The following is a 14,514-nucleotide window of genomic DNA, read 5'->3' as shown; positions in this document are numbered from 1 at the left end:
CTCTGGAGTCCTGGCTGGGGAAGCAACTGGAGGGGCGGGAGAGAGGTTTCCTGCCAGTGGGGGAAGCTAGACAGGAGAGCCCGGTTGTATTGGACTGGGCTCGCCTTCCCAGAATCAACTCCCACTGCCCCTCAAAGGGAGTTTTTATCTATTTATTTTAAACTAAAGCTTCACCAACAACTAAAACTCACCCCACCGCTCCCCACCAACATAGGCAATGTCTCTTACAAGTGGCACTGCTTTATCTGTCATATTAAACCAAGGCAATCTCTGGCCCCATCTCGTCCATGCCTGCCCTACGAAAACACATTAGCTTGAAATATCTGATGCACACAACTCAGATAAGAGAGAAAGGGGAAGAGCAGGCGGCAGGGAAGGAAGTGAGCAGAGGAGAGCCAGGGAGAAGAGAAACTCCGAAGGGGAAAGAAAGGTAAGAGCTGGTTCCTGCATCTGACCTGGCAGATCTGAGGACTCAGGCCGGGGATTTCCCAGGACCCTCAGGCAGGGGAGGGGCAGGAACCTGCTGGGGAAGATGGAGGACACTGGTGCCCCGTTTGGGTAAAAATGGGGAAGGACTTCCGGGCAATCAGAGGAGCGTGAACAAAGGCTCAGGTCCAGGGTGAGCCCAGCGTCCTGCCTGGAAGAGGTGGGCAGCAGCGCTGGCCGCTGAAGCAACCTGTGCCTTGCGGTGCAATGGCCGCACCTACCCAGAATGAGCGCATCACTGACGTCAAGCGCTGCGGGCCCGCGGCCAGCACTAACTAGGTGCAGATGCACAGGGAGGCGGGTGGAAAGGGGGTGAGAGGGTGGGAAGTGCAGCCGCCGCCAGGAGCTGCTCCCGCAGGCGCAGGCCTCCCAGCCCGGAGCCGCCCCCACCGCCGGCGGGGAGGAGTCAGCCGTCTGCCTGGCGCCGGCCTTCCAGGCGGCGCGACAGCGCGCCCTAGTGGTCATGGCCAGGAGAGCGTCCAGGAGCCCCACCGGCCTAGGTGTGGGGTTTGACATCTTTAACACAATCTAATGTGCTTGTTAGCCTCCCATTACAATCACATGGGGAGCTTTTAAAATATCCCAGTGCCCGAAGGCTCCGGGTACCAATTAAATTAGAACCTCGGGGAGTGGGCCCAGGAGCCAGACTTTTTAAAAACACTCTAGGTGTTTCCTATGTACCACCAAGCCGGGAAGCCGTTCTCCTAAAGCGGTGGTTGGTTCTCAGACTTGAAGGTGCACCTGAGAGCTTGCTGGGTGCCACCCCGAGTTTCTGACCCGATAGGTCTGCGGAGGAGCTCTATGAGCTCAAGTAAGTTCCCAGATGGCGCTGGGTCTCAGGGCCACACCTTGAGAACCAGCGTTAACTACTCCCCAGAGAGGGCTCCTTATAAATCAGACTTGGAGGCCCCACCTCAGGTCCCCTGAATCTGAATCTACATGTTATGGAGATTCGGGCGATTCTATGGCAGCAGGGCTGGGAAGCACGGCTCTAAACACCATCTGGTCAAGCCTCATAGGATCAGGCTGTGTTGAGTGCTGACAAAACCTCTTCATATCTTCCCCAAAATCTTTGAATCATAGCGCTGCATGGAACAGTCCAGGTTATCTCATCCAATTCTCTTGCATGACAGGTGGGGGAAACTGAGAGGCCCCGAGAAGAGAAGGCATTTGTCGAGTGTCAATCATCCTGGGCACCTCAAATGTCATGCACTCATAAATCTCCCCTTCTTCTCCCCAGGAGGCGGCACCTGTGAGTTCTGAACTTCATCCGATCAGGCACCTCATGAACTCAGGGGTCTTGTGGAGGCCCAGGTCTTCCTGACCTGATTTCTTGGGAGTGCACTGAGGCAGCGAGTGGAGACCCAGGAAAACTCTAACAGAGAACACTGGGGGGGAGGGAGTTCGCACCAGATGACTCAGGGGGCAGGGTTTGAGAGTAGAGTGTCAGCCACTGACCCTGTGTTGAGACTCATACCCATTTTTTGATCATGATTATTCTTCTGACTTCTCAGGGAAAGGGGACAGGTCAGAGGCCTACCTTACAGGCACCTGTCCTATAGGCAAACCTATACACACAGAGCATCCTGTCCTCAAAGTGTGCTGACGGGCCAGCTTCGACCACAGCTCACGGTGGATTTCCATCTTTTTCAGTCATTCGGCTGGCATTCTGAGGGGTTGACAGCGTCCAGATGGGGAGACTAAACACACACAAATAAATGAAAATGAAGTAAAAACCACAGGACTGTGAAGGTTTCACTGTCCATGGGGGTGGGGAAAGGGATGCAGGCATATGCTGGAGGGATGCTCAGCTGTGTGTAAGGAAAATCAAAGCGGCTGCCTGGAGCTGTGTCTACCACAGCCGGGGCACGATGGAGCCTAGACACGAACCCTGCCTGCCCAAATTTTGACCTCCTAGCCACTCCTCCGCTCTATTTTCAAAAGATACAGAGGCAAGACCCAACTTGTGGCCGTCTGGGACCTGTAAATAGAATGTCTGGCTAGAAAACAGGCAGTGGAAGGGGGCGGGGCTTGACTTTAAAGCTGGTGGGTTTGGCTTTACCTGGGATCCCGTGGGAAGCCACCGGAGCTGTGATGCAGGAAGGTGACACTGATGGAAGATTCAGGAAGACCATCTTTCTGGAGCCCAGTGTATTGTTGGTGGGCAAAGCTCTAGCTTAGGGGCCTGGAATGTAGAATCACCAATGGCCTTTATAGGGTTACAGCGTTTCAGAGGGCTACCTTTTAACATTCTGCATTCATGCCCATTCACTCCCCAAAAGCTCAGGGAAAGGAACCAATTTGTAATTGTTAAGTAAAAATGGGTGGGTATTTGTTTTCCTCCTGTGGTCTTTTACATTCCCAGCTCTGTCACCCTGTTATCAGCTTTACAGAAAACAAAGGAACTGAAATTAAACATTAACCAGGACCATTGAGAATGTCCCTGAAATGAACAGCCCTGGTGTTAGGAGAGGAGAGGCCCCTAACTCTCGGGTGGATTATTCAAGCAGGAATGGCCAAGCCCCATCTCCTAGGGCAGTGGTCAGCAAACTGCGGCTCCGAGCCACAGTTTGCCGCTCTGTTGACTAGTGAGTTTGCCGACCACTGACCTAGACTCTTGATTCCAATAATTACAGGCTGTTGTTGTTCCTTGTGATTAAGCCCCTATCGAGGGAATGGGAGGCCAGCTGATTCCAATTAGCGTTTTCCATTCCAGCCAACCAACACTGTGAAATTCCTGTGAAAGGCTAGCCCTGGTGCCAGGTACCTGAGGACACGGAGGGCTCAGGCAGGGCCCCGGGCCCAACACTCACATCACATGAGAGCAGGCTCTCTGGGAGGCAGGTACAAGGGACCATAGGAGGCAGAATGAGCGATGTGTTTCCCCCTAGAAGAGGCGGCATCTGCCGTATGTCTTAAAGAATCAATGGGCGTTTACTAGTAAAAAGAAAGGGCCGTCCAGACAGAGAGGGCAGGTGGAGAAGAGGGTGGAAGATGGTGCATGTTGCATTTGGAAAGTGTCTAAGCGGGTGTGGGGTGCATGGTGGGAGGAAGAATGTGGAGGTGGCTGGAGTTGGAAGGCAGCTCGAGATCAGATGGGAAAGGCTAGCTTTGAAGTGCAGGCGGCAGTTCTGGGGGCCTCCAGCAGCGGTGGGAGGGTGGGCTGGCATGGTGTCCTGGTGGGAGGTCAACCAGGCCAGAGCTGATAAGGACTCGGCCCAGGCTGCTGCAGTGGGGAGGGGGGGGAGGGGTGGTGGTGGTGGCTCTAGGCCTCAGTGACTAACCCGGTGGGGGAGGGGAGGTCAATGACTGAATGCTGACTTGGTGCCATCCTCTGAGAAAGGAATGCTCTCAGCCACGAGTCCAGCTGGGCAGCAAAAAGCACACTAGTATTTCAAACAGAGGGAATTTAATACAGGGCATTGCTTGCAGAGTAAAAGCTGAGACCGCTGAACAGGATGTTGAGGCAGCGCCAGATCAGCAATGGGAAGAAGCCATTGGCACCATCAAGAGCAGGAGGGATGGAAGAAGGAGGCAGTGTAACTGGAGCCGGAAGCCTGGAGCCCCGAGGCTGAGCAGGAACCAGAGGGGTCCGTGCAGTGGGAGCTGGAGCCCAGAGGAGACCCTGCCCTGCGGGGGAGCTTCCTAGAGCAGAGGGCGTGGAACACGTACCCCAGCTGCTGTCTGCCCGCCTCTCACCTCCGCCTGCTGTGCTAGCCAAGCCCACGTGGAAGCCCAGAGACCGAGGCACCTAGGAAAGGTGTCCCCTGAGACAGAGGGCAGGCTGGGAGGGATGGGGACTCCACGGGGGAGCAGCAGGGCAGTGCCTCCATGGGAATGTAGAGGGGCCGCAGAGGGGAGAGGGACTCTGAGTGCAGATTGGAACATGGGAGAGCGAGGTGCCTCGCTGGGAGGATATGGAGCATGAAGACGTGGGGTTGGAAGGCCGGAGAGGCAGGTGTGAAAGGATCCACGTGGCTCTCCGAGGTTTTCCCAGCGGAGGCCGATGCTGACGCATGCCTGAGCAACACTGTCCTGGAGCTGAGCCTCATGGGTGGGGCAGGGTGGGGCCGGTGAGGTGGTGCGGGTGGCTCAGTGATGCGCCAGGTCCCACGTGCAGGAAAGTGGATGGTACAGTGGCTACAGGGTCATCCCCGTCTGTCAGCAACTAGCTGTGTGACTTTGGGCAAGTGAATGATGCTCTCTGGGCTTCAGTATCCCATCTGTAAAGTGGAGAGCATGCCTCCCCGTTGGGAAAATCGAAATCACCTGGAGCCCTTTGTGAACAGTGAAGCTCGACCTCTGCCAGGAAGACCCAGGATGCCGAGAAGAGGCCAGGTCCAGCGGGGCTCAACTGCGCCCCTGGCTGGGGAGGGTGGGGTTGGGAGGGCCGCGTTCCTGGGGCCGCCGGGGATGTCACACACTTTCAGAGAAGCAGATGGCATCGCCCTGCTGCTGACTGCGGTACTTGAAGGCTAATTTATGGAGGGTTTTCACTCTCAGCCACATCACTGGCCATTCCCCTGATGACCAGGCACTCATTTTCTAAGTGACTGAGAAGGCAGAGCTAGAGGGGAGACCCCAAGTAGGACTAGACTCTCGTCCCTGGGGTCTGGGTGGGGCTGCCTGAGCATGGAGCACATTGGGCATGATGCTTTGAGCCTTCAGAGGCTTGGTCAGAAGAAAGATATGGCTTCTGCCTGGTTCTCATTCAGAGTCTCTCTTGCTCTTTCACTTTCTCCCTCTCCACACCTGCCCTGGGACCCCAGCCACCACGGGTGAGGAAGCACAGCCATAGGGAGAGCCGTGGGCCCTGCAGCCAGCATCCACGGGGAGTGCGCGCACGTGGGGTCATTCCAGGGGAAGCCACGCATTATGGCACAGACACACACTGTTCCCCGTGCCCGTCTGCGTGCTGACTCACAGAAACCCTGAGGGACAATAAACAAATATGGTGGTTTAAGCCACTGCATTTCCGGGTAACCGGGTAGGCAGCTATGGACAAAAATGCTTCTCTGGAGTCCCGTGACCCTGTGCTTCTCTGTCAGGGTGTTTTCTCCCAGAGGCGGACCGTTGACCGGCAGCTCTGCCTCTCCTCTGGACTGGGAGCGCTCAGCAGCGGGGACCATCTTGCCACATCCCCAGGCCACCGGGCACACTACTGGTACTCAGGGGCATTCGACAGTGTTTACCCAGTGAAACCCAGGAAATGTGAGAGAGATGAAGAGGTGGATGGAAAATGAACTCCTGCCCAGCCGGCGGGGCTCCATGGTTGAGCGTCGACCTATGAACTAGGAGGTCACGGTTTGATTCCCGGTCAACACACATGCCCGGGTTGTGGGCTCAATCCCCAGTGTGGGGTGTGTAGGAGGCAGCCGATCAGTGATTCTCTCTCATTATTGATGTTTCTATCTCTCCCTCTCCTTCAACCCTTCCTCTCTGAAATTAGTAAAATTATATTTTAAAAAAATAAATAAAAGAAAATGAACTCCTATGTAATAGAAATATTTGAGCTGCAGCTCTAAATATGTTAGATGTGTTTGGTAAATGGATGAAGGGTTGGTAAGAATGCATTCATTTAAAGCTTTCTGGTTTCCTGAGTTGGTCTCTTGTGGGGACATGTAGAGTACCAACTGCAGAGTAAACAGATGTAAGGATGCAAAGGGCCGGATGCAATGGTCCCCCTTCTGCCTTTAGCTAAGCTGGCCTGTAAAACCACCGTCATGCTTATTTTTATTTCTCGGACTAAGACTCCAGAGGCCCTCAGATATCAGGCAACTTTCTTCCAGGGGAGCATCACTTCTCCCTCCACTTCCCTCCCAGACTCTGCCCCCACAGCCTACCCTCTCCCTGCGGCTACACCCCACAGGGAACTGCTCTCTCAAGGGCCGCAGACACTGCATGCTGCTCCGCTGTTCGGTCCGGACTCTGGCCTCCAGCCCTGGGCCTGCACTTCCTTCCCGGAAGGCCCTCCAGGCAGAGAATTTCACACTGCTGCAGCTCTCAGCAGGTGCGGCTCTCACCAGGTGTGGCTCTCACCAGGTGCGGGCCTCAGCAGGTGCGGGTCTCACCAGGAGCTTTAGGGCTCCCAGAGTACCTGCTCCTGCGTAATTTCACTGGATCCTTGTGGTCACTGAGGCAGGCCTGGCAGGGATGGAAAGACCACAAGAGAGTGGCCGCACACCACTTTTGCCTGCACACCCGTCCCTCGCCCCACTCTGGCCACCATCAACCAGGCTGCTACTGTTCACAGTGGTGAGTCCTGCTGTGTGCAACTGGGGTGACTGAATCACCCACAGACACCCAACCATCTCAGCTTAGCCCTTAGCATCTGGAACATTCCTGGACCTCCTGGACCCGCAGTGTCCGTCAGCAGGGAAAACAGAAACTCAGGTAAATGAAATAGGATTAGACTGGCACTTCTGTTGCCAAAAGAAACACACACACACACACACACACCAAAAAAGAAGCAAACGAAACCTTTGCTGTACACTTCCCAAGCCAGTAACAAAGACCCGTTTGGGGATTACTACTTATGTTTGGGATTATTTATGGACCCTTCCCCTGCACCAAATATAAGAAGCACGTTAACTGTGCTGGGTCTATTTCACAAATGTCTGCTTATGTAAACATCAGGGGGTCCTAGCATGTGTCCCGCGCACACACGCCTCTCGGATAACGAGGTCTCAGGGTTGGGATGCGCTCTGGAATCCTTCCTTCCACACCTACTGCATCTGGTCCCTGTCTTTGAGGCTGACATTCCTCAAGTTGAGGGATGGGCAGGCAGAAGGCTGCAGGCGGGTGCCAGCCAGGTCAGCTTACAGGAGCTGTCAACCCGGTTTCTGACGCCCCAGCCCCAGCGAGGCCATAAATAACCACAACGAAACTGCAGCAGGCCGGGGCCTGCCCCGCAAGGCACTCCTCCTCCATCAATCTCCCCTAATGACTGCTTGGCATTCAGGCTTCCGCTGTGACCTGACCCCGGCCCCGGGCATTCTTTGGGGCGCAGCGTCCCTTCCCAGGCAGAATGGGTCAGCTGGGAGCACACAGCGTTGAGATGTTCCCATGTCCCGCCAATATACTTTTATGGATGCCGGAGACAGGCAGGAAAACTCTCATCACTCAAAACGCCGATGCTTCCAAGACGGGCTCCGGGGAGCAGAGCGGCAGCCTCCACCCACGTGGTCCATCAGGCCCAGGTGGCTCCCACACCACAAAGGTTCCCACACGGCAACCGCTTCCCTCCACCTAGAACCGCCGCTCACTCTATGGGAAACGCTGGTCAGCGTGTGCTTTGCCACGTGGGTGGGCAAAGCCAAATGATACCATTGCTCCCCTGTTTACACTTCTGTTGCCCTGGTCTTGAGTGACAAATACCTTTTATTCACACCTTTTGTTCTTAAGCCTGATTCCTTCACCACCCTAACGCCACCCACCCGAAATCACAGACCCACCCACATCGTCTCTTTCTGCCTCTCAGTCTTTCTCTTGAGCTCCTGTGGTTGAATTCACATAAGTAGAATGTTCATGATTCCACCCTACCACCGAATAAGACAGTTTGGTTGTCTCACCAACAGCCTTATAATAGAATTTTAATCATGTCTCTCTGGATTCAAAAAATAAGAAATGACAAAATGATTGCTTTAAAGTATATTTGTTGTCAGTACATATACACCACAATGTTAAGGTTCAGTGACCCCAAAGCTGTGAGGGTAGAGGGGGAAGGGCATCTTACAGAGTGGATTCCCCTCATTTACATATGGGAAACAGAGGCCCTTAAAGTCCCAGGGCCAGATGGGGGAACCCAGTCTCCTGGGGGATAGAGCATTTGGGGGCAGGAGTTACCAAAACCAAGTGGTAGAGAGTAAATACGGTGAAGTGTGGCGTCAAATATAACTTTCCTCCCACCTTCTAAGTTCTTCTAGGTGGACTAGTAATCAAATTAACATGGACAGATTAGCAGGAGAAAATGAGCAGAGTTTATGACGGATGCGCATGCCGGAGTGCCTTAGCAACCTGAGACCCGGAGTCAGTCGCATTGGGCAATTGTAGTTTACATGCCATTCTGGCCAAAGGAGAAGGGAGGCAGGAATCTGGCATTTCACAGGGAGAGCAGGTAATTTACAGGTGGAGGAGAAGGAGCAAACAAGCCATAAACAAATTCTTGCTGGGCCACCCAGAGACCATGGGCCAGAGGGAAGTTCACGTAGCAGGTGCTGCAGGCCCCCTCCCTGCCTGCCATTGAGTTTAGGCTATGATGCGGAGGTGATGTTCCCTTCTCTTTAAGCAGGTTTTCTATCTGAATTCCTACAGGCAGATAAAGGGGAGGGGGGGGGTTTCCAACGGTTCTTTCTGAGTCTTTCGATTCTTAATAACCTGCTTAAAATCAATATTCCAAAAAGCATGATTTGGGGTGGCAAAACTTTGATCCCCTGCCAAAGCCACACCCTCAGTTCAGCGCTGGGCAGAGTCAGGCCCAGCTGTGGGGGACACTGTCGCGCCCACCAGATCCCCAGGGTCCCTTTTACTGGTCTCTGTGGCCTTCGCAGCCCCTGGGTAATTCTGCTCCTGACGTAGGCACCTGTGACTCCTTGGAGAGCTGTCCCGAGGAGCATAAAGGGCAGCTCCTCGGCTCTGATCGGGGCAAACTCTGAGAAATGGCGAACACTCCAGAGCTTTCCCCGCAGGGTCTCCCCATGGAATGGCCTGCTGCCCCTCTTCCTACCCCTGTCCCTGCCCCGTTTCTCCTGGGATCACTTCCTTGTAAGAAATCACCTGCATCTGGACCCTCATCAAGGTTTGCTTCTGGAGACCCCGGGAAGGGGCTGTGGAATGAGCGAAGACATCATACCTCAGAGAGAGAGAGAGAGAGAGAGAGAGAGAGAGAGAGAGAGAGTGGGGGGGGAGGGAGAGAGAGGGGAGAGAGACACAAATGAAACAGCAGCGCCAACGCAAAGACGCGAGGGAAGGTGCAGGGGGCTGTGTGTGAGTGTCCTGAGGGCTGGATCCAGCATTAATTGAAACTCTCCTGGTCTTCCTCTTGAAATGGCCCACATGTGTTACTGCGTCCACGGCACACACATGAGTACATGCACAGGTACACAGGCTGGTCCCACACCCCCAGGCACCCTGTGAACCCAGAGCCCCCTTGAATTGCCATTCTGATTGGCTCATCCTCTGGATAACGGAGGGCTTTTCCTGTTAACTGATAAAACATCTCACACTGCCACCCCCTATTATTTATAGCTGCTGCTATACTTGTAAACAGGGGGTGTTTGTCGCAGATGCCTTCATCCTGCCCATTTTTCAACAGCAGCTTCAGGGTTTTTTAATCTTTTTATCTGATTGATTGCAAAGAGGAAGGGAGAGGGAGGGAGAGATAGACACATCAATGATGAGAAAGAATCATTGATCAGTTGCCTCCTATCCACCCCCTGACTGAGGATTGAGCTCACAACCCGGGCATGTGCCCTGACCAGGAGTCGAACCGTGACCTCCTGGTTCATAGGTTGACGCTCAACCACTGAGCCCCGTCTCTGGGACCAGCTAGAGTTCTTAGTCGTGGACAGGAACTACCCATTTCAAGCCTGGCTTTCCACTGTCGCTGTGGCCTTTGGGGTTCCCCATGCTCACGTCCCAGAGGTGTGGGGTACTGGATGCTGGAGGTGGACAAAGGCTCTGCCTCTTGTCCTTTTGGAAGGCAGCTCTGGAGGCCTGGATGCTCCTCAGGCCGTCCCGGAGGACGGGCCCCGGTGCCCACAGCAGCAGCGTCCACAGCACATCCTGGGGTTGGGTTTCCCTCCTTTTCCCTCATGGTCCTGCTTCCTGGGACCCCCTCCTCATTAAACTGCCTCGTGTCCTTGCCTCAGGCTCTGCTTTCACGGGCACACAGTGAAGACAGACTTACGTGATGTTCTCTGTTCCAGGAGCTCGGGGTCCCCATTACCCACCTCAGCTCATCACTGACTTCAGGCTCTGGCTGGACCACGTGGCCCTCGGGGCCACCTGCTGCCGCCACTAAGCAGCCCAGGTGGCTCTGCTGTTGAAGTTCCTGTCCTGATGGACTTGTGTCTGACCTAAAGGTGAGCAGACTGATTGGAGGGATGTTCCTGGGAGCAAATGTACCAGCTTTCACCTAAGGCACTGGAAACCGATTTGGCCTGCTTCGCCCCCCACCGCCCTTTCCCGGCTTATAGCTCTAATTTGGAGCCATAGAGGTTAGATAGTGACATTTTGTATGAATGAGTTCTTATATTTTGACTAGGGGCCCAGTGCACGAATTCGTGCACCTTGAAAGGAACTGTGGGCTGTGAAGCTGTGGTGGGCACAGGGGCAGGTCTCAGCCCATCCTCCGTGCCCTTGCCCGGCCCCTCCCATCATGGCCCCCAGTCCCCTGTCTGCCAGCCCCACTCCAGCTGCCGCTGCTCCCAATCACTGAAGGCGCCAGTCCTGCTCACATCCGCTGATGGTGTGCAATTGGCCCGGTGCCAGCAGTGGGTGTGAGTGGGGCTGGCGCCATCAGCGGGTGTGAGCAGTGGCTGCTGCCCCGATTGCCCCTCAGGAGCAGGGGGAGGTAGAGAAACCCTGGGGGACAATCGGGGCCACAGCCACAGCCACCGCTTTCACATGTTGATGATGCCGAGTGATCGGGGCCAGCTCTGGGCGCTGGCAGCAGGTGTGAGCAGCGGCTCCGGCACTGGCAGTGGGTGCAAGCGGGGCTGGTGCTGGCAGCAGGTGTGAGCACCAGGCGGGACCATGGCACGCAGGAGACGCCTGCCATGTTCCGCACTCTGCTGCCTGCTGCCAATGCCCGCCATGTTCCGCGCACACCCGCTGGTGGTCAGCACACGTCATAGCGACTGGTTGTTCGGTTGTTCAGTTGTTTCACCATTCGGTCTATTTGCATATTAGGAATATATATATATATATATTTAAATATGGGATGTGTGTGTAGGCAAAAGCAGTGGGTCTAACAATATGTATTGCCAAGGCCTTTGATTGTCATTTGCTAGGATATGCCAGTTCCATAGATTCGATTTTTAAGACTCCTGAGGACATCACAAGTTTGCAGCTTCACAGATGTCAGAACAATGGTCATATACCAAGGAGCAGCGGCTGACCCAGATTTCAGAACAAACGTAGAATCAGCCCAGGGATTGACTGCAGAGCCCCTTTCCGCCTCCAAGTCTAAGCCAGAGGCCCCTGTCCTCTCCTGAGAGCTGTGTTTCCTCTCGTGCAGGAGGACGTGTGTGCCCTCACAGGCTTCAGGGTGGCACAACGGGATTTCTGGGGGAGGAGTTCTGTCAGGGCTCGCCCCCATCCCTGACAGCTTTCTCAGCCTTGAGGGCACAGGGCCAGGCCTCTGGGTGCCAGGACTGATGACACAGCTGGTGAAGATGACAAAAGACCGGAGCTTCAGGTACAGGTGAAAGAACAAACCGCAGCAAGTGTGTTGGTCGTAACGCACCCCCAAAAGCCCCGGGTGGCGGGGGAGAACCAGTGGAGCCATCGCTGCTGAGTGTGTGCTGTGCTTCAGAGAACGGGGGCAGAAGCACACGGGGATTTGTAGCGGGACAGGCTTCAAGGCCATGATGCACTCTGAACATCAGCTGCGGCCGAGAAGTCTAGCTGCCGCCAGAGGTCTGAGAGTCTCCAGGGGTGGGCAAACTTTTTGACTCGAGGGCCACAATGGGTTCTTAAACTGGACCGGAGGGCCGGAACAAAAGCATGGATGGAGTGTTTGTGTGAACTAATATAAATTCAAAGTAAAGGAGCGGAGGGGAGAGCAAGAGAACCGGATAGAACAGCCGGATCCAGCCCGCGGGCCGTAGTTTGCCCAAGGCTGGTCTAGACCCTGGCTGGGCCTTCCCTGCCCCCACCCCAGGCCAGGCAAGCACACCTTGGAGGGTATGTCTGTGAGGATGCTTCCTGAGAAGAATAGTATTTGAATCTAGGCACAGTGAAGATGTCGCCCTCACCAGTGTGGGGAGGCATCATCCAATCACTGGGGGCCAGAATGGAACAGGAAGGCTGAGGAAGGACCAGGTGACTTTGCTCTCTCTGACTGAGCCCAGACCTCCATCCTCTCCTGCCCTCTGGAGCTCCTGGTTCTCAGGCCTTTGGGCTGTGATGGAATTACACCACCGACTCGAAGGTTCTCCGCTTGCAGATGGCAGATCTGGGGACTTCTCGCCTCTGTGATTCCCCTGTTTCTCTATATATAAATCCTACTTACTAGTTTCTATTTCTCTGGAGACCCTGACATCTAGCTTTTGCTCCTTCTGTTACTTTGGAACAATGGGTCTCCTGACAGATCCAACACTCTTTTTATAGCAAACTAGGGGGCCAGGGCATGAATTCATGCACCTTGAAAGGAACTGTGGGCTGCAAGGCTGTGGTAGCACAAGGGCGGATCTCAGCCCATCCCCCATGTCCCCGCCTGGCCCCTCCCAGCGCGGCCCCTGGTCCCCTGTCTGCCGGCAGCCCTACTCCCACTGCCCCTGCTCCCACACACTAATGGCGCCAGCCCCGCTCGTACCCACTGATGGCGAGTGATTGGGGCCAGCACCAGCAGCGGGTGCAAGCAGCGGCTGCTACCCCATCGCCCCTCAGGAGCAAGGGGAGGTGGAGAAGCCCTCAGGGGCAATTTGGGCCAGCAACTGCTGATGGTGCTGAGCAATTGGGATTGGCGCTGGCACTGGCAGCGGGTGCAAGCACCAGGTGGGACCGTGGCACATGGGAGCAGAGAATTTTCAGTAACCACCAGAGGCTCAGCCCGATGACAGAGACGATGCCCCGCGTTGGACTGGTGCCCCCGCTCACCTGCCCCACCATCCCACTACGGCCAACGCCTACCATGTTCCGCGCATGCCACCCCTGGTGGTCAGCGCACGTCATAGTGACCAGTTGTTCGGTTGTTTCAGTTCCACCATTTGGTCTATTTGCATATTAGCCTTTTATTATCCTATCTAATAAAAGAGTGATATGCAAATTGACCATACCTCCACTACACCCACAAGCCACGCCCACCAGCCAATCAGGAGTAAGTATGCAAATTAACCCAACCAAGATGGCTGCGGCCACGGAGAGAGCAGGAGGCTTGGGTTTCCCCAGCAATGGAGGAAGCCAAGCTTTCCACACACCCTGGCCGGCCCTGGACTCCACTCAAGGCTACAAAGTTTCAATTGTAGAAGATAAATAAGTCCCAGATACCAGGGCCTCCGCTTGGGTCGCCAGGGGGCGTGGCCGGCCTGCAAACCACCACAGGTCCCTCACCCAGGCCGCCCCATGCCCCAAGGGACCCCCATCCTGACCTGGTACACCCTTCAGGGCAAACCAGCTGGCCCCCACCCGTGCACCAGGCCTCTATCCTAATAAAAGAGTAATATGCAAATTGACCATCACTTCAACATACAAGATGGCTGCCCCCATGTGGCCAAAGATCCTGCCCCCATGTGGACACAAGATAGCCACCACAAGATGGCCAGCAGAGGAGGGCAGTTGGGAGGGACCAGGCCTGCAAGGGAGGGCAGTTGTGGGCGATCAGGCCAGCAGGGGAGGGCAGTTGGGAGGGACCAGGCCTGCAAGGGAGGGCAGTTGTGGGCGATCAGGCCAGCAGGGGAGGGCAGTTGGGAGGGACCAGGCTTACAAGGGAGGGCAGTTGGGGGTGACCAGGCCTGCAGGGGAGGGCAGTTAGGGGTGACCAGGCCAGCAGGGGAGGGCAGTTAGGGGCAATCAGGCCGGCCGGGGAACAGTTAGGTATCAATCAGGCTGGCAGTGGAGTGGTTAGGGGGTGGTCAGGCTGGCAGGCAGAAGTGGTTAGGGGCAATCAGGCAGAGGCAGGTGAGCAGTTGGGAGCCAGTAGTCCTGGCTTGTGAGAGGGATGTCCAACTGCCCATTTAGGCCCGATCCCACCGGGCAGTCGGACATCCCTCGAGGGGTCCCAGATTGGAGAGGGTGCAGGCTGGGCTGAGGGAAACCCCCCCCCCCCATGCACGAATTTAGTCTAGGATAATCCTTAACACCCCC

The sequence above is a fragment of the Plecotus auritus genome (genome assembly GCF_963455305.1).
Source record: "Plecotus auritus genome assembly, chromosome: 2".
In the NCBI taxonomy this organism is placed as follows: domain Eukaryota; kingdom Metazoa; phylum Chordata; class Mammalia; order Chiroptera; family Vespertilionidae; genus Plecotus; species Plecotus auritus.
This window is presented reverse-complemented; position numbering follows the sequence as displayed.